At 41.8% G+C, this 26,205-nt stretch overlaps 1 protein-coding gene across 3 annotated transcripts in view; it reads right to left on the reverse strand.

Moving 5' to 3' along the window:
- LOC106605564 (cell adhesion molecule CEACAM6) overlaps positions 1-26,205 on the reverse strand; it is a 59,286-nt gene that overhangs the window by 2,779 nt on the left and 30,302 nt on the right. For 2 of the 3 annotated variants that reach the window (XR_014392392.1, XR_014392391.1), the window contains exons 4-5: positions 24,131-24,417; positions 973-12,869 (exon numbers count right to left, since the gene is read on the reverse strand). The gene's annotated coding sequence lies outside the window, so the exon portion shown is untranslated. Of the gene's footprint in view, positions 1-972; positions 12,870-24,130; positions 24,418-26,205 lie in introns of those variants that run through there. The other variant, XM_082975496.1, reaches the window with a different exon arrangement.

Here is a 26,205-nt window from a genome sequence, read left to right on the forward strand (position 1 = left end):
TGTTGGTACACTACATGACCATAAGTATGTGGATACCGGCTTGTCAATCATCTCATTCCAAAATCATGGGCATTAATATGGAGTTGGTCCCCCCTTTGCTGCTATAACAGCCTCCCTCTTCTGGGAAGGTTTTCCACTAGATGTTGGAACATTGCTGTGGGGACTTGCTTCCATTCAGCCACAAGAGCATTAGTGAAGTCGGGCACTGATGCTGGGCGATTAGGTCTGTCTCGCAGTCGGCATTCCAATTCATCCCAAAGGTGTTCAATGGGGTTGAGGTCAGGGCTCTGTGCAGGCCAGTCAAGTTCTTCCACACCGATCTCAACAAACTATTTTTGTATGGACCACGCTTTGTGCACAGGACCATTGTCATGCTTGAGAGGAGAGAAGATTTTTTCGCGCTACGTGCTTCTGCACTCGGTGGTCCCGCTCTGTGAGGTTTTGTATCCTACCACTACACGACCGAGCCGTTGTTGCTCCTAGACATTTCTAATTCACATTAACAGCCCTTACAGTTGACCAGGGCAGCTCTAGCAGGACAGACATTTAACCAACTGACTTTGTTGGAATGGTGGCATCCTATGACGGTGCCACGTTGAAAGTCACTAAGCTCTTCAGTAAGGCCATTATACTGCCTATGTTTGTCTATGGAGATTGCATGGCAGTGTGCTCGATTTTAAACACCTGTCGGCAATGGGTGTGGCTGAAATAGCCGAATCCACTAATTTGAAGGGGTGTCCACATACATTTGTATATACAGTGAATCTACTATGGAAATGTAGTAGATACTCAATGAGGCCTGGTGGTTGAGAGGAACCAGTCGCTTAAAGGGATATTCAGGGAGACTATGTGTTTTTGAGCAAAACCAATTGATCGTGATAAATCATACATCATTGGCCATATGATTGTAGCTATGTTATTGTGTCACTCCCAAATCACTGTAAAGAGTCAGTCAAAGCTTGACATACTCACTGCTGATATTGAGATGTAGAGGGTCAGTTGTTCCATTGAACTCCACTAAGTCGTCTGTGTTGTTGGCCACCAGTCTCACAGCAGAAACAGGTAATGTGGGTGAGATAGAGAGGGAAAGAGAGAGAGAGAGGGGGGGACACTTAACAGAAACCAGAGGGAACACCATGCTGGAAAATGACAAAGACAACCAGTTTCCATTAAAAATGTGTCTATAACAATGGTGACTTGCAGAATTCTACCAATACAAGCCATTTGAGTACGGCTGACCTTCAAACAACCATACTCAATTCACACAGCTTGATGTAGACGATTAAGGCCAACAGTCAAGTCATCACTCACCTGGCCCTGACAAAATGCCAACACAGACATTGTCATCAATTAAGTCAGCATTTCTATGCACACACACACACAAAAGTACAAACAGAGACAAGGACACACATAGGTACACACTCAAATGAAACCAGTATCTCTACGCCATATCAGACAGGCAAAATTGTTGTATTACACTGCAAGTCATGGTACAAGCCAGGCTATCTTAACAGTAGTTACAATAGAGACCCACAGGGCCTGCAGGATATTACTAATCTAACTAATCTAATAGTAAGATCAGCTGATGTGTCTGATGTGTCAGCTGATGTGACACCTATCACAGTGAAGGTGGAAGTGGCTGTGAGCTTTGGGCTGGTGCTCTGAACCACATACACCCCCAAGTTGACCTCTTTAATGGAGGTTAGGGTCAATGTGTTGTCCCCACTGCCTGGGTTCTCAGAGGGAAGCACCTTCACAGCGCTGGAGCTCAGCACACCAGGTGAAGAGGGGAAAGATGGGTCTTTAGCATCCAGTGGTCACAGGAACACAACAGGGTGTATCCACTTTTGTTCCTCTGCCAGCTAATCAGTTGCTGATCAAGACATACATCTGTACCCTCTCTTTCTAAAATTATCCGCCGAAATTGTTGCAACCCCTATTACTAGCCTGTTCAACCTCTCTTTCGTATCATATGAGATCCCCAAAGATTGGAAAGCTGCCGCGGTCATCCCCCTCTTCAAAGGGGGAGACACTCTTGACCCAAACTGTTACAGACCTATATCTATCCTACCCTGCCTTTCTAAGGTCTTCGAAAGCCAAGTTAACAAACAGACCACCGACCATTTCGATTCCCACCGTACCTTCTCCGCTATGCAATCTGGTTTCCGAGCTGGTCATGGGTGCACCTCAGCCAGGCTCAAGGTCCTGAACGATATCATAACCGCCATCGATAAAAGACAATACTGTGCAGCTGTATTCATTGACCTGGCCAAGGCTTTTCGACTCTGTCAATCACCACATTCTTATCGGCAGACTCAACAGCCTTGGTTTCTCTAATGACTGCCTCGCCTGGTTCACCAACTACTTCTCAGACAGAGTTCAGTGTGTCAAATCGGAGGGCCTGTTGTCTGGGGCTCTGGCAGTCTCTATGGGGGTGCCACAGGGTTCAATTCTCGGGCCGACTCTTTTCTCTCCATACATCAATGATGTCGCGCTTGCTGCTGGTGATTCTCTGATCCACCGCTACGGAGACGACACCATTCTGTATACTTCTGGCCCTTCTTTGGACGCTGTGTTGACTAACCTCCAGACGAGCTTCAATGCCATACAACTCTCTTTATGTGGCCTCCAACTGCTCTTAAATGCAAGTAAAACTAAATGCATGCTATTCAACCCGATCGCTGCCTGCACCCGCCCGCCCGTCTTGCATCACTACTCTGGACGGTTCTGACTTAGAATATGTGGACAACTACAAATACCTAGGTGTCTGGTTAGACTGTAAACTCTCCTTCCAGACTCACATTAAGTATCTCCAATCCAAAATTAAATCTAGAATCGGCTTCCTATTTCGCAACAAAGCATCCTTCACTCATGCTGCCAAACATACCCTCGTAAAACTGACTATCCTACTGATCCTTGACTTCGGCAATGTCATTTACAAAATAGCCTCCAACACTCTACTCAGCAAATTGGATGCAGTCTATCACAATGCCATCCGTTTTGTCACCAAAGCCCCATATGCTACTAACCACTGCGACCTGTATGCTCTCGTTGGCTGTCCCTCGCTTCATATTCGTCGCCATATCCACTGGCTCCAGGTCATATATAAGTCTTTGCTAGGTAAAGCCTCACCTTATCTCAGCTCACTGGTCACCATAGCAGCACACACCCGTAGCACACTCTCCAGCAGGTATATTTCACTGGTCATCCCCAAAGCCAATTCCTCCTTTTGGCCGCCTTTCCTTTCAGTTTTCTGCTGCCAATGACTGGAACGAATTGCAAAAATCACTGAAGCTGGAGACCCATATCTCCCTCACTAACTTTAAGCACCAGCCGTCAGAGCAGCTCACAGATTCCTGCAGATTCCAGCCGTCACATAGCCCATCCAACTACCTCATCCCCATACTGTTATTTTAATTGTATTTTTTTTTTGCTCCTTTGCACCCCAGTATCTCTACTTGCATATGCATCTTCTGCGCATCTATCATTCCAGTGTTTAATTGCTAAATTGTAATTATTTTGCCACTATAGCCTATTTATTACCTTACCTCCCTAATCTTACCTCATTTGCACACACTGTATATAGACTTTTTCTATTGTGTTATTGACTGTATGTTTGTTTATTTCATGTGTAACTCTGTGTTGTTGTTTGTGTTGCACTGCTTTGCTTTATCTTGGACAAGTTGCAGATGTAAATGAGAACATATTTAGCCTACCTGGTTAAATAAAGGTTCAAATGAAAATTTAAAAAAATTAACATGAATATCTATGGACAAGGGTTTGAAGTGCATGGTGAGTGGAACTTTTTTAGCAGCAACTCTCAAATGAATCATAATTTATGACATGTTTTCAGTCAGCACAAAATAAAAAGGAGCATTAGTGAATGTTGGTATTGTTCTGTTAAAACGTGTAACATAGGGATTTAACAGTAACCTATTCCTGTAACCATACTACGCAGCTTTTATACGTGAGGTGAGGTCCTCAGGACTAAGCTAAAGGTTCTTTGCATCAAGGAGTGGAGGGAATCAGACAACAATATTAGGATGCAACAATTTATTGTCGTTTTAAGCGTCACAAGAAAGGTAGAACCTCTATATTACGTAATCATTTCCATACATCTTCTGATCCAGGAGCTTCCTACAAGACAGACTTCAACAGAGCAATGTCAGATTTCTCACAACCAAATACCACTAGGTTTATATGTTTTATTTACATACTCAAACAGACAATGTGTTGGAACACTCATGGAGGGAGTGCCCAGGGAGAAGTAGTGCAGGTCTAGGTGGAAGATGGGTGCCAATGCCTAAAAGCACTACATTCACAATGATTCCTATTTCTTATATTAACTTTTTTTTAAACACCATCACTGCTCCCGTCCTCTCAGTAAAATGATCCCCTGATTGACACAAACAGGAAGGCTTCTATACAAAATGCCACTCAAATACACTTGGCACAGGTAGACTATCAAGGGTGTGGGGAGGGGAGGGGGGTTGGGGTGCTGAGGAGTATTTATTTCTGTTAAAAGGCCCCTTTGTGGGGGAAAACTCATTCTAATTGGCTGGGCCTGGCTCCTCATTGAGTGGGCCTGGCACCCAAGTGGGTGGGCCTATGCCCTCCCAGGCCCACCCATGGCTGCGCCTCTGCCCAGTCATGTGAAATACATAGATTAGAGCCTAATGAATTTATTTCAATTGACTGATTTCCTTATATGAACTGTAAACTTGCATGTTGCATTTATATTTTTGTTCAGAAATATATTTAACCATTATGATGTTATTTCAAACACGGCATCACTCATCATCACCATGGCATTTACAGGAGTAAAACTTGGGGAAACTGACTCATGACTCTTTCCCAATCGCTTACAAGTATTTTCCACAGATTTTTGGACCTGTCATCCTGAGAAGGAACATTTCTGCTGTAATTGCAAAGGAATGATTTATCTGAAAACAGTTTTTTATTGTATTTTTTCTTTATTCAAATGTTATTTATCCAGATTAGTATCACTGAGAAGAATCATATAATATGTATTTCAACACACCTCAGTACTGTAATTATCTTAAGACCTGATGGAATAACAAAAATATGTCAAACATTCTTGTTTTAATATGACTTGAACATACAGTAAATGTCTTAATTGCCTATATAAAAGCAGATTTTTGTGGTTGTTATTGAATAAATCAAAAATGTTCCATAAGGATGCACAGTGCATTCATGATTTCCAGACAAGTTTGGCATGTTCTATTATTTCTACTGCTTTTTTATTTTTCTCTGTTAATATTTGAATAGATGGATATTTTACTATATGAATATGGTGCAATGTATTTTCTCTTTCTAAATACACTGAGTTTGCAAAACACTAGGAACACCTTCCTAATATTGAATTGCACCCTGTTTTGCCCTCAGAACTGCCTCATTCGTTGGGGCATGGACTACAAGGTGTCAAAAGCGTTCCGCAGGGATACTGGCCCATGTTGACTCCAATGCTTCCCACAGTTGTGTCAAGTTAGCTGGATTCCTTTGGGTGGTGGACCATTCTTGATTCACATGGGAAACTGTTGAGTGTGAAAAACCCAGAATCATTGCAGTTCTTGACACTCAAACTGTTGGACTGGGACCTACTACCATGCCCCATTCAAAGGCACTTCAATATTTTGTCTTACCCATTCACCCTCTGAATGGCACACATACACAATCCATGTCTCAATTGTCTCAAGGATTAAAAATCCTTCTTTAATTTGTCTCCTCCCCTTCATCTACACTGATTGAAGTGGATGTACTGTAACAAGTGGCATCAATAAGAGTGACCATGTTTGGTTATAGCAATATCTATGACATTATTTCACCATGTTATAACATTTTTTTTTGTCAATTGCATAATTTATTCACATTTCCCTGGCCCATGGCACTACGTAAATGAAATTAATGTTTGAATAAATATATTTTATGGGTTTACTTAACTGAAAGCATTTTTTGGTCTGTGTGTTATTTTTCAGTCAGTGAGACTTGCTTTCCCGTTGGCGTTCAGAAGAGGAGAGGAGAAGGAGCCAGACACTGACCCCCAGCTGTTCTGACACTGACCCACTGCTGATGATGATCTGTCTAGTGATGTTGCTGTAGCTCTGTCCTGTTGTTGAAGACCAGGCAGGAGCATAGGCCACTCTGGCTCTCCACAGCCCTGTATAGCTTCAGATCTGAACTCGTCCAATTCAGATGCTTCCCATTGAAAGTCCATTGAAACTCAGCCTGAGGGTTGGACTGGGCAGAGCAGGACATGGTGAGAGTAGACCCGATCAGGAAAGAGGTAGTGGTGCTCAGCCCGTTGACTGTGAAGGACACACTGTCTGAACCGTCTGTGTTGGGAGATATGAATTACTGTCGTGATACCCAAGTAGGCCTGGTGGTAGAGAGGAACCTGTGGCTTGAAGGGATATTCAGGGAGCCGATGTGTTATAGAACAAAATCAATTGATCATGATAGATCATACATCACTGGTCGTATGATTGTAGCTATGTTACAGTATTGTGTCATTCCCAAATCACTGTAAAGTGTCAGTCAAAGCTTGACATGTGGACTGCAGCCAAAATATGTGAATTCATCAAGTAGAGTTAGTGTGCATACTCTCATACTCACAGCTGATATTGAGATGTAGAGGCTCAGCGGTTCCATTACTGACACATTGAAAGTATTACAGCTAAACGGCCCACCATTGAATCGAGTCACATTGACTATGGTGAGAGTGCTGTTCCCATCACTAAGCTGAAATCCATTACTGGCTGTGACTTCAGAGTTGCAGTAAGAGGTAAGAGAGGGAGGAGCCAGAGGACGAGCAAAACAGACTGACAGAGCTTTGAATTCCATTAAATCGCCTGTGTTGTTGGCCACCAGTCTCACAGCAGAAACAGGTTCTGTGGAGAGAGAGAGAGAGCTACAGGGAAAGAAAGAGAGGGAAAACACATAACAGAAACCAGTAGGAACACCATGCGGGAAAAGGGACAAAGACAACCTGTTTCCATTATGCCCATTGTTTTAGTGGAGTTTGTTGGTGTCAGCCCATCTTTAGGCCATACTTGTCTGTAGCCATGATGACTTGCAGAATCAAATCTAAATATGTTATGGCCCTTTCAGCAGTAGTGAAAAAACTCATACTTGAGTAAAACTAAATATACATTCATAGAAAATGACTCAAGTAAAAGTAAAAGTAACCCAGTAAAATTCTACTTCAGTAAAAGTCTAAAAGTATTTGGTTTTAAATATACTTCCGTATCAAAAGTATATGTAATTTCAAAAATATACTTATGTATAAAAAGTAAAATTATAAATAATTGAAAATCCCTTATATTAAGCAAACCAGACGGCACCATTTTCTTGTTTTTTTTTTATTTACGGATAGCCAGGGGCACACTCAAACATTCAGACATCATTTACAAATGAAGCCTGTGTGTTTAATGAGTCCACCAAATCAGAGGCAGGGGGGGGATGACCAGGGATGTTCTGTTGATAAGTGCGTGAATTGGACGATTGTCCTGTCCTGCTAAGCATTCAAAATGTAAATAGTACTTTTGGGAGTCAAGGAAAATATATGGACTAAAAAGTACATTATTTTAAGGAATGTAGTGAAGTAAAAGTAAAAGTAGTTACAAATATAAAGTACAGATACCCCAAAAAACGACTTAAGTAACTTTACTTCAGAACTTTACACCACTGCCTTTCAGTATGATTGTCTTTTAGTTCAATTAAAACAGCTTGAGGTAATTTTATGAAGGTTACTAGTTGTTTGTGAGCCTTGTATTTTTTATAATAGTATGAGAAAGTCAATGTTATGCTTGATCAAAGACCAACAGCCAAGTCATCAGTCACCTGGAACGGAGAAAATGCCAACACAGACATTGTCAACAGTGTAGTCAGCATTTCCATGCATACTATTGATGCGCAGGTTCACTCTAAACCCGCAGTCCCCGCAGTTATATCTGTGGGGTGGACGGATTTATGGTCATTAAGTATTGTGTGGCTGAAGGGACTGTGGGTGGCGGGCAATTTGAATAAAGAGAAAACAATACCTTAAAAAATCTCTAATTCTTGTGCAGTTTTTATCTATAGGCTACATTGAGGTTTTTCTTAAGTTATTTTAGGCTATCGGGCATTAGTGCATAAACCTAAACTTCAGGGCTTAACTGTACATGAGCCAGATAGCCTACACCAATCATCAAATAATGCTTTTGGGAACAGGAAGAAAAAGTTAACATCAATCCACGGAGGCAGAAGGGACATAGTCGAAGTTTAACTTAATAAGACAAAAGCTGCGAAAGGAGAATTGAAAATAAAGAGAAGGTAGGGCCAGAAAAGTAATGTTTGGGAAAGATTTGGTGAAATGGTAAAAGAGGATGATAGCAGTGTGATGTTATGTGTGATGATTGTGAGGCGCTATACAAATTCCACAGTCACAAGACTGGACTTCAAGTAGGCCTATGCAAGTCAAGGGAACTGAAGCCTACTGTTCAGATGGGTTCAATGGAAAATGAAACCTGGACACTGACTGTAGGTCTATAACCTCTCACATAGCCTTAATATTAACTCCTGCAGAATTAAGTATTTCTTGCAGTAAATGATACACCAAATGTAGGCACAATTTTGACTTGGGAACAGAAGTGGAGAAATATGATGTATTTATTTCTCCATCTTGAGATGCTGTTAGCATCATAAAATCTGATAATATTTCAACCACAGAAAATATGCATCGAAGCCGAACTGAAATGTTTTCAGAAACACATTGGGTCGTTTTCACAGCTTTCAATGTCCTTTCACCTGGTCAAACAGATGTAATTTGGACATTTTGCACAGAAAATCTTCCCGTTTTTTTAGCGTCATTGTCACGGTTGTCGTCGGGAATGGAGGACCAAAACGCAGCAGGAATGTGGATGCTCATCTTGTATTTATTTTAAAGTGAACACCAAAATAACAAAAGAAGAACGAACGATCAACAAAACAGTCTTGTCAGGCTCACACACGCAAAACAAGAAACAATCTCCCACAAACACTACACCAAACAATTACCCATATATAGGAGTCCCAATCAGAGGCAACGAGAAAGCACCTGCCTCCAATTGAGAGTCCAACCCCCATTAACCTAAACATAGAAATACAACTAACTAGACTAAACATAGAAATACATTAACATAGAACAGTGCCCAAAAACCCCGGAATACATAAATCAAATACCCTTCTACAAAACCACCACCCCGAACCACATAAAACAAATACCCTCTGCCACGTCCTGACCCAACTACCATAACAAATAACCTTTATACTGGTCAGGACGTGACAGTCATTGCATTTACTCCCCAGATCCTAAACGTCTTTGCTCCGCAAAAAAAAGATGACAGAGAAAAGTTTACCGATGTCAACTACATTTAAAGGATTTGTCACGTTTTCATGAGCTGAAATTAAAGATCACACAAATGTTTCATTACGAACAAAAACATATTTCTCCAAATTGTTTTGCCCAATTTTTTTACATCCCTGTTAGTGAGCATTTCTCCATTGCCAAAATAATCCACCATCTAACAGGTGTGTCATATCAGGTACACCTTGTGCTTTGGACAATAAAAGGCCACTCTAAAATGTGCAGTTTTGTCACACAACACAATGCCACAGATGTCTCAAGTTGTGAGGGAGCTTGCAATTGGCATGCTGACTGCAGGAATGTCCACCAGAGCTGTTGCCAGATAATTTAATGTTCAATTCTCTACCATAAGCTGCCTCCAACATCGTTTTAGAGAATTTGGCAGTACGTCCAACCGGCCTCACAACCGCAGACCACATGTAAGCATGCCAGCCCAGGACCTCCTCATCCAGCTTCATCACTGCGGTATCGTCTGAGACCAGCCACCCAGACAGCTGATGAAACTGAGGAGTATTTCTGTCTGTAATAAAGCCTTTTTGCGGGGAAAACCTCATTCTGACTGGCTAGGCCTGGCCCCCAAGGCACAAGGCTGTGCCCCTCCCAGGCCTACCCATGGCTGCGCCCCTGACAATTCATCAGGGCCTCAACTGACTGACTCAGTAAAATCGTTGAAATTGTTGCATGGAGCGTTTATATTTTTGTTCAGGGTAGATTGAAGCATTCATTTTATCGATCTATTATATTATTTTGTTGAGCAAGAGTTTATAACATATAATGACAAAAGAGAAGCTGCATGTATCTAATTATAGACAAGTTGACTGACTAACAAATGGCCAACCAAAATGTCAGAAATTATAAGCAGAAACATACTGTATACAAATCAGGCAAAAAAACATCCTGCACCCTCTCAAAAAAATCATTATTCCGTCTTTGACTGTAGCCTACAGTCCAATTCTATATTTGCGGGTCAGGGTTGGGCCTCAGATTTTCACTTTATCACATCTAGTCGGGCAGTTGCGGAAGAATTGTTAGCAATTGTGGGCAGATGCGGGTGAACAACAGCTGACCCGCGCACCACTAATGCACACATACATACAGTGCAGTTGGAAAGCATTCAGACCCCTTGACTTTTTCCACATTTTGTTACGTTACAGCCTTGTTCTAAAATAGCTTAAATTACAATTTTTAGTCATCAATCTACACACAATACCCCATAATGTCAAAGTGAAAACAGGTTTTAAGATTTTTTTTCCAATTTATAAAAAATAAAAACAGAAATACCTTATTTACATAAGTATTCAGACCCTTTGCTGTGATACACAAAATTGAGCTCAGGTGCATCCTGTTTCTATTGCTCATCCTTGAGATGTTTCTACAACTTGATTGGAGTCCACCTGTGGAAAATTCAATTGATTGGACATGATTTGGAAAGGCACACATATGTCTGTGTAAGGTCGCACAGTTGAAAGTACGTCAGAGCAAAAACCAAGCGATGAGGTCGAAGGAATTGTCCGTAGATCTCAGAGAGTGAATTGTGTTGAGAAACAGATCGGGGGAAGGGTACCAAAAAATGTCTGCAGCATTGAAGATCCCCAAGAACACAGTGGCCTCCATCATTCTTAAATGGAAGAAGTTTGGAAACACCAACACTCTTCCTAGAGCTGGCCGCCCGGCCAAACTGAGCAATCGGGGGAGAAGTCACCACCACCACCACCGACAGGAGAACTCTGTCACCACCGATAAACCCACTATAATTGAGAATTTGAATAAGCATTTTTCTACGGTTGGCCATGCTTTCCACCTGGCTACCCCTACTGCAGTCAACAGCACTGCACCCCCCACAGCTACTCGCCCAAGCCTTCCCCATTTCTCCTTCTCCCAAATCCATTCAGCTGATGTTCTGAAAGAGCTGCAAAATCTGGACCCTTACAAATCAGCCGGGCTATACAATCTGGACCCTTTCTTTCTAAAATTATCTTCCAAAATTATTCCAGTTCTCTGCTGCCAATGACTGGAACGAACTACAAAAATCTCTGAAACTAGAAACACTTATCTCCCTCACTAGCTTTAAGCACCAGCTGTCAGAGCAGCTCACAGATCACTGCACCTGTACATAGCCCATCTATAATTTAGCCCAAACAACTACCGCGTCCCCTACTGTATTTATTTATTTTGCTCCTTTGCACCCCATTATTTATTTCTACTTTGCAGTTTCTTCTACTACAAATCTACCATTCCAGTGTTTCACTTGCTATATTGTATTTACTTTGCCACCATGGCCTTTTTCGCCTTTACCTCCCTTATCTCACCTCATTTGCTCACATTGTATATAGACTTATTTTTCTACTGTATTATTGACTGTATGTTTGTTTTACTCCATGTGTAACTCTGTGTTGTTGTATGTTGTCGAACTGCTTTGCTTTATCTTGGCCAGGTCGCAATTGTAAATGAGAACTTGTTCTCAACTTGCCTACCTGGTTAAATAAAGGTGAAATAAATTTAAAAAAAGTGCCTTGGTCAGGGATGTGACCAAGAACCCAATGGTCACTCTGACAGAGCTCCAGTGTTCCTCTGTGGAGATGGGAGAACCTTCCAGAAGGACAACCAAGATTGAACTCTTTGGCATGAATGCCAAGCATTGCTCCCCATCCAACCTGACAGAGCTTGAGAGGATCTGCAGAGAAGAATGGCAGTAACTCCCCAAATACAGCTGTGCCAAGATTGTAGAGCCATCCCCAAGAAAACTTAAAGCTGTAATCGCTCCAAAGGTGCTTCAACAAAGTGCTCAGTAAAGGGTCTGAATACTTATGCAAATGTGATATTTTTAATACATTTGCAAAAGTTTCTAAAAACCAGTTTTTGCTTTGTCATTATGGGGTATTGTGTGTAGATTGATGAAATTAGTATTGATGATTTTATGTATAAGGCTGTAACGTAACAAAATGTGGAAAAAGTCAAGGGGTCTGAATACTTCCCGAACACGCAGGTCCACACTCAAACTAAACCAGTATCTCTACGCCATAGCAGACTGGCAGAATTATTGTATTACACTAGGTTATCTTAATAGCAGTTACAGTACGGACCCACAGGGCCTTCAGGATATTACTTGTCTAATCTAACTAATCTAATAGTGAGCTGGGCTGATGTCTCTGACTCACCTATCACAGTGAGTTGGAGGTGGCCGTGAGCTGAGGACTGGTGCTCTGGACCACATAGACCCCTGAGTCGACCACCGTGATTGAGGTCAGGGTCAGAGTCCCCATGCTGACGTCCACCGAGGCACTGCCATTGTGGCTCAGGAACACAGCCTGCTGGCCCCCCGACCAGGTCAGTATCTGAGCGCCCCCCACAGCCCAGCTGCCGCTCTGCAGCTGAGTGGCCGGAGACAGCGTCAGGGTCACCATGTTGCCCGCATGGGCCGGGTTCTCAGAGGAAAGCACCTCCACAGTGCTGGAGCTCAGCACACCTGGAAAAGAGTGGAAAGATGGGTCTTTAGCATCCAGTGGTCAACCATCCTGGTCCTGGAACACAACAGGGTGTACCCACTTTTGTTCTTCTTCCAGCTAATCAGTTGCTGATTTAGACATACATTAGTTGAATTCACCGATTTTTTGTTATTTTTGAAGTGATATTATGATGGTCAAATATGAACTTGAGGTCACTAGTCTTTAACATGCAATATTTTGGGGACATTTGGTAGAGTCTACCTGGTAAACACAACTTTGTAATTTCTTAGGTAATGATATAATACAAAAATAAATAAAAAGGTATTAATCAAAAAAAGTTTTCACAAACTATCTAGTCTTAAACTGTATACACTTTAGTAAAAGCTGTAAGTAAAACATTCACATTTGACTGTAAACGGCTCTATTTTACATTTTAATTTCTACATCTTCTGGACTTGAAATTCACAGTAAATGAAACTGAAACTTAACTCTGAGTTACTTGTATTATTGAAAAATAAGACATGTTACCTTGTATCAAAGCCAGTAGGAGAACATGTGGGACCCTTCCTCTTGTCTCCCCCATTGTGTTTTGGTGGTCTATGAGTGCACCTACTCTTTTATATTGGTATTTTGGGGTCCAGCCCCCTACACAAAAATCCCAGGAAACAAGCTAATATCATATCTTTATATGCCAGTGTCCATCATATAGTACTCGTTCTTGTCAAACTACAAAAGAGGGCTCACATTTATCGTTTTTGTTTTCTACAAATATTTTCCTTGGTGGCATGGTGTGAATGACCAATTAGGGGAATCTGATTGACAAATGGTGACAGAGAATGTGTGTAATCTCTGAGTCACCTATCCCCCTTCATCCCTCCTGTCTGCCTCCTTCACACTTTGATACAGTATGTAGCTTAATTGTGGCAATGGTATTGTAGTAAAGAATCATTACAAATATTTCACTGATCAATTAGACATAAAAAAACGTACATAAATAGTATTACTTCTATAGTATTTAATTGTGTGTAGTTTAAGTCTATGTTTTCTGACGACAGCTTTACTGGTTTAGAACAGGACTAAAGTCTCACAAAAACACCATGATAACAAAATGTGTTAAATGTTTATAATGCAGTCAACGATTATAGAATAGAACGGTACATACTGTACATCAAGTATTATATACCGTGTCTGTGATATTGTAACGTAAAACTTTAACATACAGTACCTATATCATTGACATTCCCATTTCACAATTATTCCTGGCACTGTGTGTGTAACAAGGCAAAAACACATTCCTTTCACATCTCCCAGGTCAACACCTGTAGAAGTGTCTAATCTGTGGGGAAAGGTCCCTATCAGGGAACACCTGACTACACCTATGTGTGTCTATGCCAGATCAGGTTTGATTGATGAATAGTGGCGGAAAAGGTATGCTGCCTGTCATTATCTCACTGTCCAACCAAGGAGCATGAATAGAGGAGCAAACTGGTCATGCGAAAGACATTCAACTATTCTATGAAACCAACATAAGTACCCACATGCTGTATTACAAAGCTCTTAGGTTGAGGGTAAGAGGTCATATTAACCAACATAAAGCCCTGAGAGAGAGAACAGGCACCCTATGATAGCAACATCAAAACATGAGAGCTGAGTTGAACAGTGGGACATTGTACTTATCTCAGTGCCTGAATGTTCTGCCTGCTGATGTACCAAGTGTTGTATTTCATGTTATATATTTACACAAAATCTGAGCAGTTCCCATGTATGATATTAGTGTACATTCCTTTTGGTGGTGTAAGAGCTCTTTTTAATGTTGCACACTTCCTTCTCCTTCTGTGTTCCCCCCATTAACATGCCCTGCCTTCTTACATCTTCCCTGTCTACCCTGTCTACTCTACACATGTAGAAGAGGTAAGTCACAGTGAAATTGTCCCATGGAAATCCTAATCCATCCTTCCCAATATTGAGTTGCACCCTGTTTTGCCCTCAGAACAGTCTCATTTTATCAGGCATGGACTCTACAAGGTCTCGAAAGCATTCCACATGGATGCTGGCCCATATTGACTCCAATGTGTCCAACAGTTGTGTCAAGTTGGCACGATGTCCTTTAGGTGGTGGACTATTCTTGATACACACAGGAAACTGTTGAGCAGGAAAAACCCAGCAGCGTTGCAGTTCTTGACACACTCAAACCGGTGCGCCTTTTATTCTACTCATTCACCCTCTGAATGGCACACATACACAATCCATGTATTAATTGTCTCAAGGCTTAAAACCCCTTCTTTAACCTGTCTCCCCCCGAGCATCTCTACTGATTGAAGTGGATTTAACATGCATGGAACCAAGGCTTTTCCGGTTACAGAAGTCAACAAATGAGAGCACCTGGGGAGTAGGAGTGGAGCTAGGCACTGCAGGGCCTGGATTAACCTCTACATCACCAGAGGAACAGGGGAGGAGTAGGATAAGGGTACGGCTAAAGGCTAACAGAACTGGTCGTCTTGTACGTTCGGGACAGAGAGTAAAAGGAGCAGGTTTCTGGGCGCGATAGAATAGATTCAAGGCATAATGTACATACAATGGTATGGTAGGATGTGAGTACATTGGAGGTAAACATAGGCATTGAGTAATGATGAGAGAGATATTGTCTCTAGAAATGTTTAAACCAGGTGATGTCACCGCATATGTGGGAGGTGGAACTAAATGGTTGGTTATGGCATATTGAGCAGGGCTAGAAGCTCTACAGTGAAATAAGACAATAATCACTAACCATGACAGTATAATGGACAAGGCATTTTGATATTAGGGAGAGGCATGCGTAGCCGAGTGATCATAGGGATCCAGTGAGTTGTTGGGCTGGCTGGAGACACGACGATTCAGACAGCTAGCAGGCCGGGGCTAGCAAGCTAGCAGAAGGGCCTTAGAAGGACGTCGCGACGGAGGAAAGTCTGTTTTAGCCTCCACGTGCAGTGACGTCGATAGACCAGTCCTGATGGATTAGTAGGGTTCTTAGTAGCAGAGGGGTCCAAGTCAAATTGGCAAAATAGGTATAGTGGCCCAAGAAATTGGCCGATGGAGCCATTCAGCTAACAGTCCAATATACTCTAGACAGCTAGAGGGCCGCGGCTAGCAGGCTAGCGGATGGGCATTCAGGGGACATCGCTGCGCAGGGGCCAGTTGAGTACCCCCTCGAGCAGGTTACGTTGGTAGTCCAGTCGTGAAGGATCGGTGGGTTTCCGTGCCTCGTACCGGCAGTAGACGGGGTCCAGGTATTGTAGCCCAGGAGTGGCTGATGAGCCTGTTCAGCTAGCCGGGAGAATGGGCCTAGCATGGGCTAGCTCCAGGCTAGTTGGTGCTTGTTTCGGGACAGATGTTAGCCAGGAGTAGTCCCTTGGATAGCAGCTAGCTAGCTGCGATGATCCGGTGAAAAGGTTCAGAGCTTGCGGTAGGAATCCGGGGATATAGAGAGAAAATAGCTGGCGAGAGCTTTCCGAGCTAAAGGTTAGCCTGTTTAGGATTGGGGGCAGTATTTTCATGGCCGGATAAAAAACGTACCCGATTTAATCTGGTTATTACTCCTGCCCAGAAACTAGAATATGCATATAATTGTTTGATTTGGATAGAAAACACCCTAAAGTTTCTAAAACTATTTGAATGGTGTCTGTGAGTAAAACAGAACTCATATGGCAGGCCAAAACCTGAGAAGATTCCATACAGGAAGTGCCCTCTCTGACCAATTCTTGTCCTTCTATAGCCTCTTTATGGAAAATAGAGGATCTCTGCTGTAACGTGACATTTTCTAAGGCACCCATAGGCTCTCAGAAGGCGCCAGAACGGGGAATGATGACTCTGCAGTCCCTGGGTGAAAAACAGTAGGGGATTTGGAAAGTGGTCAGCCTGAGAACAATGACACGGGCGCGCGTGTGCATGTGAAGACACCATTTTCTTCTTTCAGTGTTTGAACGGATACAACGTCTCCCAGTCGGAATATTATCGCTATTTTACGAGAAAAAAAAATCCCATAAAAATTGATTTTAAACAGCGTTTGACATGCTTCGAAGTACGGTAATGGAATATTTGGAAATTTTTTGTCACGATACGCGCCGGCGCGTCACCTTTCGGATAGTGTCTTGAACGCAAGAACAAAACGCCGCTATTTTCTAAGGCTTTCATTGGCTCTAGGAAGGTGCCAGAACGTTGAATGATAGCTCTGCAGTCTCTGGGCGAAAAACAGCAGGGGTTTTGGTGAGTGGTCCGTCTGAGGACAATGACACTGGTGTGCGCGTGCATGTGACGACTCCATGTTTTACTTTCAGTGTTTGAACGGATACAATGTCTCCCGGTTGGAATATTATCGCTATTTTACGAGAAAAATCGCATAAAAATTGCGTTTGACATGCTTCGAAGTACAGTAATGGAATATTTTGAATTTTTTTGTCACGAAACGAGCCGGTGCGTCACCCTTCGGATAGTGACTTGAACGCACAAATAAAACGGAGCTATTTGGATATAACTATGGATTATTTGGAACCAAAACAACATTGGTTGTTGAAGTAGATGTCCTGAGAGTGCATTCTGACGAAGAACAGCAAAGGTAATCCAATTTTTCTTATAATAAATCTGAGTTTGGTGAGGGCCAAATTTGGTGGGTGTCAAATTAGCTAGCCGTGATGGCCGGGCTATCTACTCAGAATATTGTAAAATGTGCTTTCACCGAAAAGCTATTTTAAAATCTGACACCGCGATTGCATAAAGGAGTTCTGTATCTATAATTCTTAAAATAATTGTTATGTATTTTGTGAACGTTAATCGTGAGTAATTTAGTAAATTCACCGGAAGTTTGCGGTGGGTATGCTAGTTCTGAACAAAACATGCTAATGTAAAAAGCTGGTTTTTGATATAAATATGAACTGGATTGAACAAAACATGCATGTATTGTATAACATAATGTCCTAGGAGTGTCATCTGATGAAGATCATCAAAGGTTAGTTCTGCATTTAGCTGTGGTTTTGGTTTTTGTGACATATATATGGATATTGGTGAGGCGTTCCGCTAGCGGAACGTCTGTCCATAATTAAGCTTTATTTTGATGTATTTCACATATATTTTCATGAATGTTAAATATTTATATTTCTGTAGTTTGAATTTCGCGCTCTGCAATTTCACCGGATGTTGTCGAGGTGTCCTGCTAGCGGCACGTCTAGCGGTAACAGGTTTTAATAGATTACATGTTTATTGTTTCCTTGTTACCTTACTCAGAGAGAGGGCTGGTTAAAATTATGACTTCAACACCAGTATGTGAGTTCAGATTTGTGTAAAATGCCTTCCTCTCTTTCCTCATCCCTTCATGACTGCAACTGACTCCGAAATGTCCTGTTGCCCCAAAGCAGAATGTTTCAGTTGACTACCATCGTTAGTTGATTATATTGAATCGTGTGTGTTAGAATAAAAGACTACACACTACCCTGTAGTCAACCCCTGTGGTTTGTGTATGATATCCCTGTGGATAACTGGGTCAAAGTCAAATTCCCTGACCTCTTAGCATAACTGTGGTAATCAGTGACTAAACTGACTGGAAGTTACCGTCACTGTAATCTCATTCCACTGCGCAATAACCTGGAGTCGAAGTTATCTTCAATGTGAAGGTGAGTAAGGTCTGTCTGATCTGATCTGGTGTGTCTGCAGGTATGACCTATTCACCTGACTGCATCATGGACTGCACTCAACCATTCTTGATGATGATGTCATCCCTTTGCCAGCAGCTTACCACCCTGCGTCCCACTGCTGGCTTGCTTCTGAAGCTAAGCAGGGTTGGTCCTGGTCAGTCCCTGTATGGGAGACCAGATGCTGTTGGAGGGGAAGTAGGAGGCACTCTTTCCTCTGGTCTAAAAAATATCCCAATGCCCCAGGGCAGTGATTTGGGACACTGCCCTGTGTAGGGTGCTGTCTTTCGGATGGGACGTTAAACGGGTGTCCTGACTCTCTGAGGTCATTAAAGATCCCATTGCACTTATTGTAAGAGTAGGGGTGTTAACCCTGGTGTCCTGGCTAAATTCCCAATCTGGCCCTCAAACCATCACGGCCACCTAATCATCCCCAGTTTACAATTGGCTCATTTATCCCCCTCCTCTCCCCTGAAACTATTCCCCAGGTTGTTGCTGTAAGTGAGATTGTGTTCTCAGTCAACTTACCTGGAAAAATAAATACAGTTCTTATGGATGTAGGACAACTGTGAGATAACAAGTAGATAAGGAGGATAACAATATACAGTTTAGTGGACAGGACTGGGTTAAAGAGATTAACTTATTGTATGTCATCCCTTTGCCTAAAGAGCACCATCTTATTTATTTCTGGTTGATGCATTCAGAAGAGAACAACATGAAATACAGCATTCTCAATTTAGAAAACTCTCTCTCCTTATGGATAGCATAAATACAACATGAGTTATTGAGGGAACTTAGAACTTCCTCAGCATTTGAGGCTAATCATTTCTTAACTACACTTTCAGTAACTGCAGTCTATGGGTCTGATATAAGGGGAACATGTATATTTGGTTAACCTGTTATGGCTAGGGGGCAGTATTTTCACGGCTGGATAAAAAACGTACCCGATTTAATCTGGTTACTACTCCTGCCCAGTAACTGGAATATGCATATAATTATTGGCTTTGGATAGAAAACACCATAAAGTTTCTAAAACTGTTTGAATGGTGTCTGTGAGTATAACAGAACTCATATGGCAGGCAAAAACCTGAGAAGATTTCATGCAGGAAGTGGCCTGTCTGACAAGGTGTCGTTCTTCTTGTCTCTGTTTATTGAAGAGTGAGGATCTTAGCTGTCCCGTGACACTTCCTACGGCTGCCATAGGCTCTCAGAAGGCGGCAAAATGTTGAATCGTGGCTTTGCAGGCTCTGGCTGAAAAAAAGTAGCGCGTTTGGGTAGTGGCTGGTTACAGTACTGTGAGACTCAGGCTCGTGCCCGCGTCGACCGAAAGCTTTGTTTTCTTTCCTCTGTTTAGCTAAATGGACATTCCCGGTCGGAATATTATCGCTTTTTTACGAGAAAAATGGCATAGAAATGGATTTTAAACAGCAGTTGACATGCTTCGAAGTACGGTAATGGAATATTTAGATTTTTTTTGTCACGAATTGCGCCATGCGCGCGACCCTGATTTACCATGTCGGATAGTGTCTGGGACGCACGAACAAAACGCCGCTATTCGGATATAACGATGGATTATTTTGGACCAAACCAACATTTGTTATTGAAGTAGCAGTCCTGGGAGTGCATTCTGACGAAGACAACAAAAGGTAATCAAACTTTTATAATAGTAAATCTGATATTGCTGAGTGCTAAACTTGCCGGGTGTCTAAATAGCTAGCCTGTGATGGCTGGGCTATGTACTTAGAATATTGCAAAATGTGCTTTCACCAAAAAGCTATTTTAAAATCGGACATATCGAGTGCATAGAGGAGTTCTACATCTATAATTCTTAAAATAATTGTTATGCTTTTTGTGAACGTTTATCGTGAGTAATTTAGTAAATTGTTAGCAAATTCCCCGGAAGTTTGCGGGGGGTATGCTAGTTCTGAACGTCACATGCTAATGTAAAAAGCTGTTTTTTGATATAAATATGAACTTGATTGAACAAAACATGCATGTATTGTATAACATAATGTCCTAGGTGTGTCATCTGATGAAGATCAAAGGTTAGTGCTGCATTTAGCTGTCTTCTGGGTTTTTGTGACATTATATGCTAGCTTGAAAAATGGGTGTCTGATTATTTCTGGCTTGGTACTCTGCTGACATAATCTAATGTTTTGCTTTCGCTGTAAAGCCTTTTTGAAATCGGACAGTGTGGTTAGATAAAGGAGAGTCTTGTCTTTAAAATGCTGTGAAATAGTCATATATTTGAAAAATTTAAGTTTTTGTATTTTTGAGGAATTTGTAATTCGCGCCACGCCTATCATTGGATATTGGAGCAGGTGTTCCGCTAGCGGAACGTCTAGATGTAAGAGGTTAACAATGTTGCTTTTGTCTCTTCTCATGAAAATCCACAAATAGTTCCGCAAACTATTGCTCACTGCTGAAACACATGATGCAATTTATCCTTCTGACAATGTAGGCTAAAAGCAGAACTGAACCAAAAAAAGTACACTGTAATATCCTCAGGGGAGATCAACATCACATACAGTATCTATCTTCTAGATTATTCACTATCTATCTTGACAATTCTACTTTACCAACTTGTTTTACAACCTTAGTACTGTTTTACAGTTTGATCCACCGTCTCCTTGTGTGATTGCACAGTTAGAGCACTGCACAGTATGACAGTATAGTTTATACTTCCTGTGTCACTGTTTTTGCACCTTACATACATGAAGGGCACTTTTTGGAATTTGCTGTATGATCGATGAGAAACTCCATATTGCAAATGTACGGTCCCTTACTAGACGTCCGCGAATGTTTGTAAATTCACGGATGGCGGCGCCCCGTGCACCGGGGCCAGATCTTCCAGGAAGTCATCGAACGAAGTCTCTCGGACATTCGGTTTCCGTTTTATAAAATGTTCAAATTTTGCTAATTTTTCCGCTGTCCCGGTAAATTCCAGCAGATGGCAAATGGAATCTTATTGCAAATGTGCAAAACATCACCAATCACGAAATGGCCATTTCTCCTAAACGGAAAAGACTTGGTGAGCATAGGTTGAGCATAATGGGCAGTTAGCCCAGAACAAGATGTCGTCGAGGCCTCAATGCTTTTTGAGTTAAGGCCTTTCTTTCTGGGATTAAAGGTAAAAAACGAAAATAGAGCACTAATTTGACCGCTTTACGTCAAAGTACATGAACCTACGGTGTCAGGAAAGAAAGAACCAGACATTTATCTATCATGCAGGCGTCCCACCCGTGGTGCACTCCATCAACAGCAGGTGCATTTCAAGAGCGGCAAATTTGAATCCAAATAAATGTCAAAATTCAAATTTTTCAAACATACAACTATTTTACACCCTTTGAAAGATAAACATCTCCTTAATCTAACCACGTTTTACGATTTCAAAAAGGTTTTACGGCGAAAGCATAAATTTAGAGTATGTTAGGACAGTACATTTACAAGAGTTGTGTGTAATGTTTTGTCAATTCAAAGACAGGGTCACCAAAACCATAAAACCAGCTAAAATGATGCACTAACCTTTTACAATCTCCATCAGATGACACTCCTAGGACATTATGTTAGACAATGCATGCATTTTTAGTTCTATCAAGTTCATATTTATATCCAAAAACAGCGTTTTACTATGGCATTGATGTTGAGGAAATCGTTTCCCTCCAATAACCGGCAGTCAAGTCAGCATCACAAATTAAATAATTAAAATTAGAAAACATTGGTAAAATATTATATTGTCATTTAAAGAATTATAGATTTACATCTCTTGAACGCAATCAACTTGCCAGATTTAAAAATAACCTTACTGGGAAATCACACTTTGCAATAATCTGAGCACTGCGCCCAGAAAAATACGCGTTGCGATACAGACTAGTCGTCATGTTGGGGAGATCTAAAATCGAAAATACTATGTAAATAATCCATTACCTTTGATTCTCTTCATCAGATGTCACTTCCAGGTATCACAGGTCCATAACGAATGTAGTTTTGTTCAAAAAAGCTCATCATTTATGTCCAAAAATCTCCGTCTTGTTAGCACATGATCTAAGCCCGCCGGACTTCACTTCATGAACGAGGGGAAAAAATATATTTACGTTCGTTCAAACATGTCAAACGTTGTATAGCATAAATCATTAGGGCCTTTTTTAACCAGAACATGAATAATATTCAAGGTGGACGAATGCATACTCTTTTATAACGTATTGGAACGAGGGTACCCAACATGAACTCGCGCGCCAGGTGTCTAATGGGCCATCATCGTTCCATGGCTCTTGTTCGGTCAGATCTCCCTCCAGAAGACTCAAAACACTTTGTAAAGGCTGGTGACATCTAGTGGAAGCAATAGGAAGTGCCAAAATATTCCTCAGCCCCTGTGTTTTTCAATGGGATAGGTTTAAAGGTAATACAACACATCAGGTATCCACTTCCTGTCAGAAAATGTCTCAGGGTTTTGCCTGCCAAATGAGTTCTTTTATACTCACAGACACCATTCAAACAGTTTTAGAAAATGTAGGGTGTTTTCTATCCATATGTAATAAGTATATGCATATTCTAGTTACTGGGTAGGAGTGGTAACCAGATTAAATCGGGTATGTTTTTTTATCCAGCCGTGTCAATACTGCCCCCTAGCCCTAACAGGTTAAAGCTAAAGGGGTAGTGCAATTTTTAACAACATCCAATTGCATGGTTGGGACTGGTTGTCCACAAGCTAAACTACAGGTGATAGATGTGTGTGGTACTGAACTTTGTCACCGACATAACCATTGTTGGTTTCATTCATTTCAACTTACAGAGAAGATATTGTCAGAAATAATAAGTAATACATTATTTGTAGTTCCCTATCTTGTTATTGGTGTTTTAATAATCAAATAGCATAGGGAAATTATTGATTTCCTGAATACACGTGCTGTACACTCCAAAAATATAACCAGAGAAACAAAGCAACTGTGAGTGAGACAGCTATTGCTAATAAACAAAACAAACAAAGGATTTATAATTTACACATACTGCGCACAGGGCTATTTCATTTCCCTGTTATGATACCTAACAGTACATAAGGTATCATGTACACCATACATGCAAATGACCAGGGCAATGGTACCCACGTCACCCTGAGAGATGGTGTTCCTCTGTGTTGCTGCTCTACTAAACCATGGGCTGCATGCTAATGATTTTCCCAATTTGTGGTATAGTAGGCCTCCAGTTACCTCAACAGTATGTATTAGAACTGAAAAGAGCAGTAGTTTAATAGAACCCCCCCCCCCCACCACCACCACCACCACCACCCCCCAGGCTCAGACAGGGCTTAGACTCTAGAGGGTTAACGGCACATGGTGTACATAGCTGTATTTTTGTATATCAAAATATTCACGATCCATCAAGATCTGATGATCTATTATAACATTATCAATAAAATATTATTTCTAGACTGTTAGTTGAGTATAAATTCTAAAACAGATAAACACCTAATGTATTGATAATAGCAAAGTCGTTAACTGACATTTTTGTTTGTCTAGGGATCTGTAAGGTCTAATAAGGGATACGGTATTAGAAAGAAAGTTTGGTTGGCACATAGACACAGAGAAGGTTATGGGGGCTTCACTGGCCATGTCTGAACAGACCTGGTCACCCTGACTGACCCCAACTGGTCCAGATGATTGACAGTGGGGCGTGTTCAGCTCCGGACGTCTGAGTAGATGGTGGATGCAGCATCAGGGGCAGGCTTATGGGCAGGTTTTTTCACTTGGGATTGGGATTGGTGGGCCTGGTAGGTGGGTTAGGTCAGCTGACTGGGCCTGTTGTTGACTCGGACCTGAGCGTACTCTGTGGAGGAAGTACCCAGGTTCCCCAGCTGAACTGACCCACCATCCTTCTTCTGGAATTGCGTGATGTCTGCATAGTTCAGCTCCTAATAGGAGAGAGGAGAGACATGTCCTAGATAAGTCCTGACCATGACCTGACCAGGAAAAACTCAGGTCCCTACTTATATTGTCTGTCATCAGGAGCTATAAGCAGCAGAGCAATGGATAATTACAAACACTGAGTTAGTTCAGTCAACTTGTTTTGGTTATTTCTCATACAACTTCTTGAGGGCAGGGAGCTTATCCCCTCAAACTGTGTGGTCATTAGTAGCCTTGCTTTCCAGGAGTGAAGGTGTGTCACGCAGCTAGTGAACCAGTTACCAGACTAGACCATTATGAGAAGGTTGCCATGTTTCTGTTGTTATCTTGAAAGAGGTCAGTGGTGTTGATTACAAAGATAGTTCCTCATATCTTTTATATTTCTTTTGGTTGAGTTTCAGGAGATATTAAATTGCAGCCAAATGGACACATTAGAGCTAATGGCACTTGACAGAAATACATTTGTCTGAACTGATTGGCTAAGGAAACCGTTATATCTATTTTAAATACTTCACAAAAAAAGGTGTTTAAGCTTAATAAAATAATCTCTTCCTGGAGCAAAGTCCCTCAGCCTTACAGTAAACAGACCACGTATACTGCCCCTGCCTGGAAGTGTACTCATTACTGTAATGACATGAGGTTATAAACCCGGTCAAAGGCCAGACTTTTGCTTAGCAGAGACGCCAGGAGATATAGCCTATCTAGAGTTTGGCTCTGGTGCTACACTATATATACAAAAGTATGTGGACACCCCTTCAAATGAGTGGATTCGTCTATTTCAGCCACACCCGTTGCTGACAGGTGTATAAAATCGAGCACACAGCCAAGCAATCTCCATAAACAAACATTGTCAGTAGAATAGCCTTACAGTATGAGCTCAGTGACTTTCAACATGGCATCGTCATAGGATGCCACTGTTCCAACAAGTCTGTTTGTCAAATTTCTGCCGTGCTAAAGCTGCCCCGGTCAACTGTAAGTGCTGTTATTGTGTAATGGAAACATCTAGGACCAACGACAGCTCATCCACAAAGTAGTAGGCCACACAAGCTGCTGAAGCGTGTGGCGCGTAAAAGTCGTCTGTCCTCTGTTGCAACACTACCGAGTTCAAAACTGCCTCCGGAAGCAACGTCAACACAATAACTGTTCATCAGGAGCCTCATGAAATGGGTTTCCATAGCTGAGTAGCCGCACACAAGCAAAATAACGTTACCTGCCTCAATGCATAGTGCCAATTGTAAAGTTTGGAGGAGGAGGAATAATGTTATGGGACTGTTTTTCCTGGTTCGGGCTAGGCCCCTTAGTTCCAATGAAGGGAAATCTTAACGTTACAACATACAATGACATTCTAGACAATTATGTGCTTCCAACTTTTCTGTTTCAGCATGACAATGCCCACATGCACAAAGCAAGATCCATACAGAAATGGTTTGTTGAGATCGGTGTGGAATAAATTGACTGGCCTGCACAGAGCCCTGACCTCAACTCAATCGAACACATTTGGGATGAATTGGAATGCCGACTGCAAGCCAGGCCTAATCGCTCAACATCAGTGCCCGACTTCGCTAATGCTCTTGTGGCTGAATGGAAGAAAGTCCCCGCAGCAATGTTCCAACATCTAGTGGAAAGCCGTCCCAGGAGAGGGAGGCTGTTACAGCAGCAAAGGGGGGACCAACTCCATATTAATGCTCATGATTTTGTAATGAGAAGTTTGATGAGCAGGTGTCCACATACTTATGGTCATCTAGTGTATGTCAACTATCATATTATCATATAGTTATGATTGACCCATCTTTATC

Source organism: Salmo salar, chromosome 05 (assembly GCF_965601325.2).
Source record: "Salmo salar chromosome 05, fSalSal1, whole genome shotgun sequence".
Taxonomy (NCBI): Eukaryota; Metazoa; Chordata; class Actinopteri; order Salmoniformes; family Salmonidae; genus Salmo; species Salmo salar.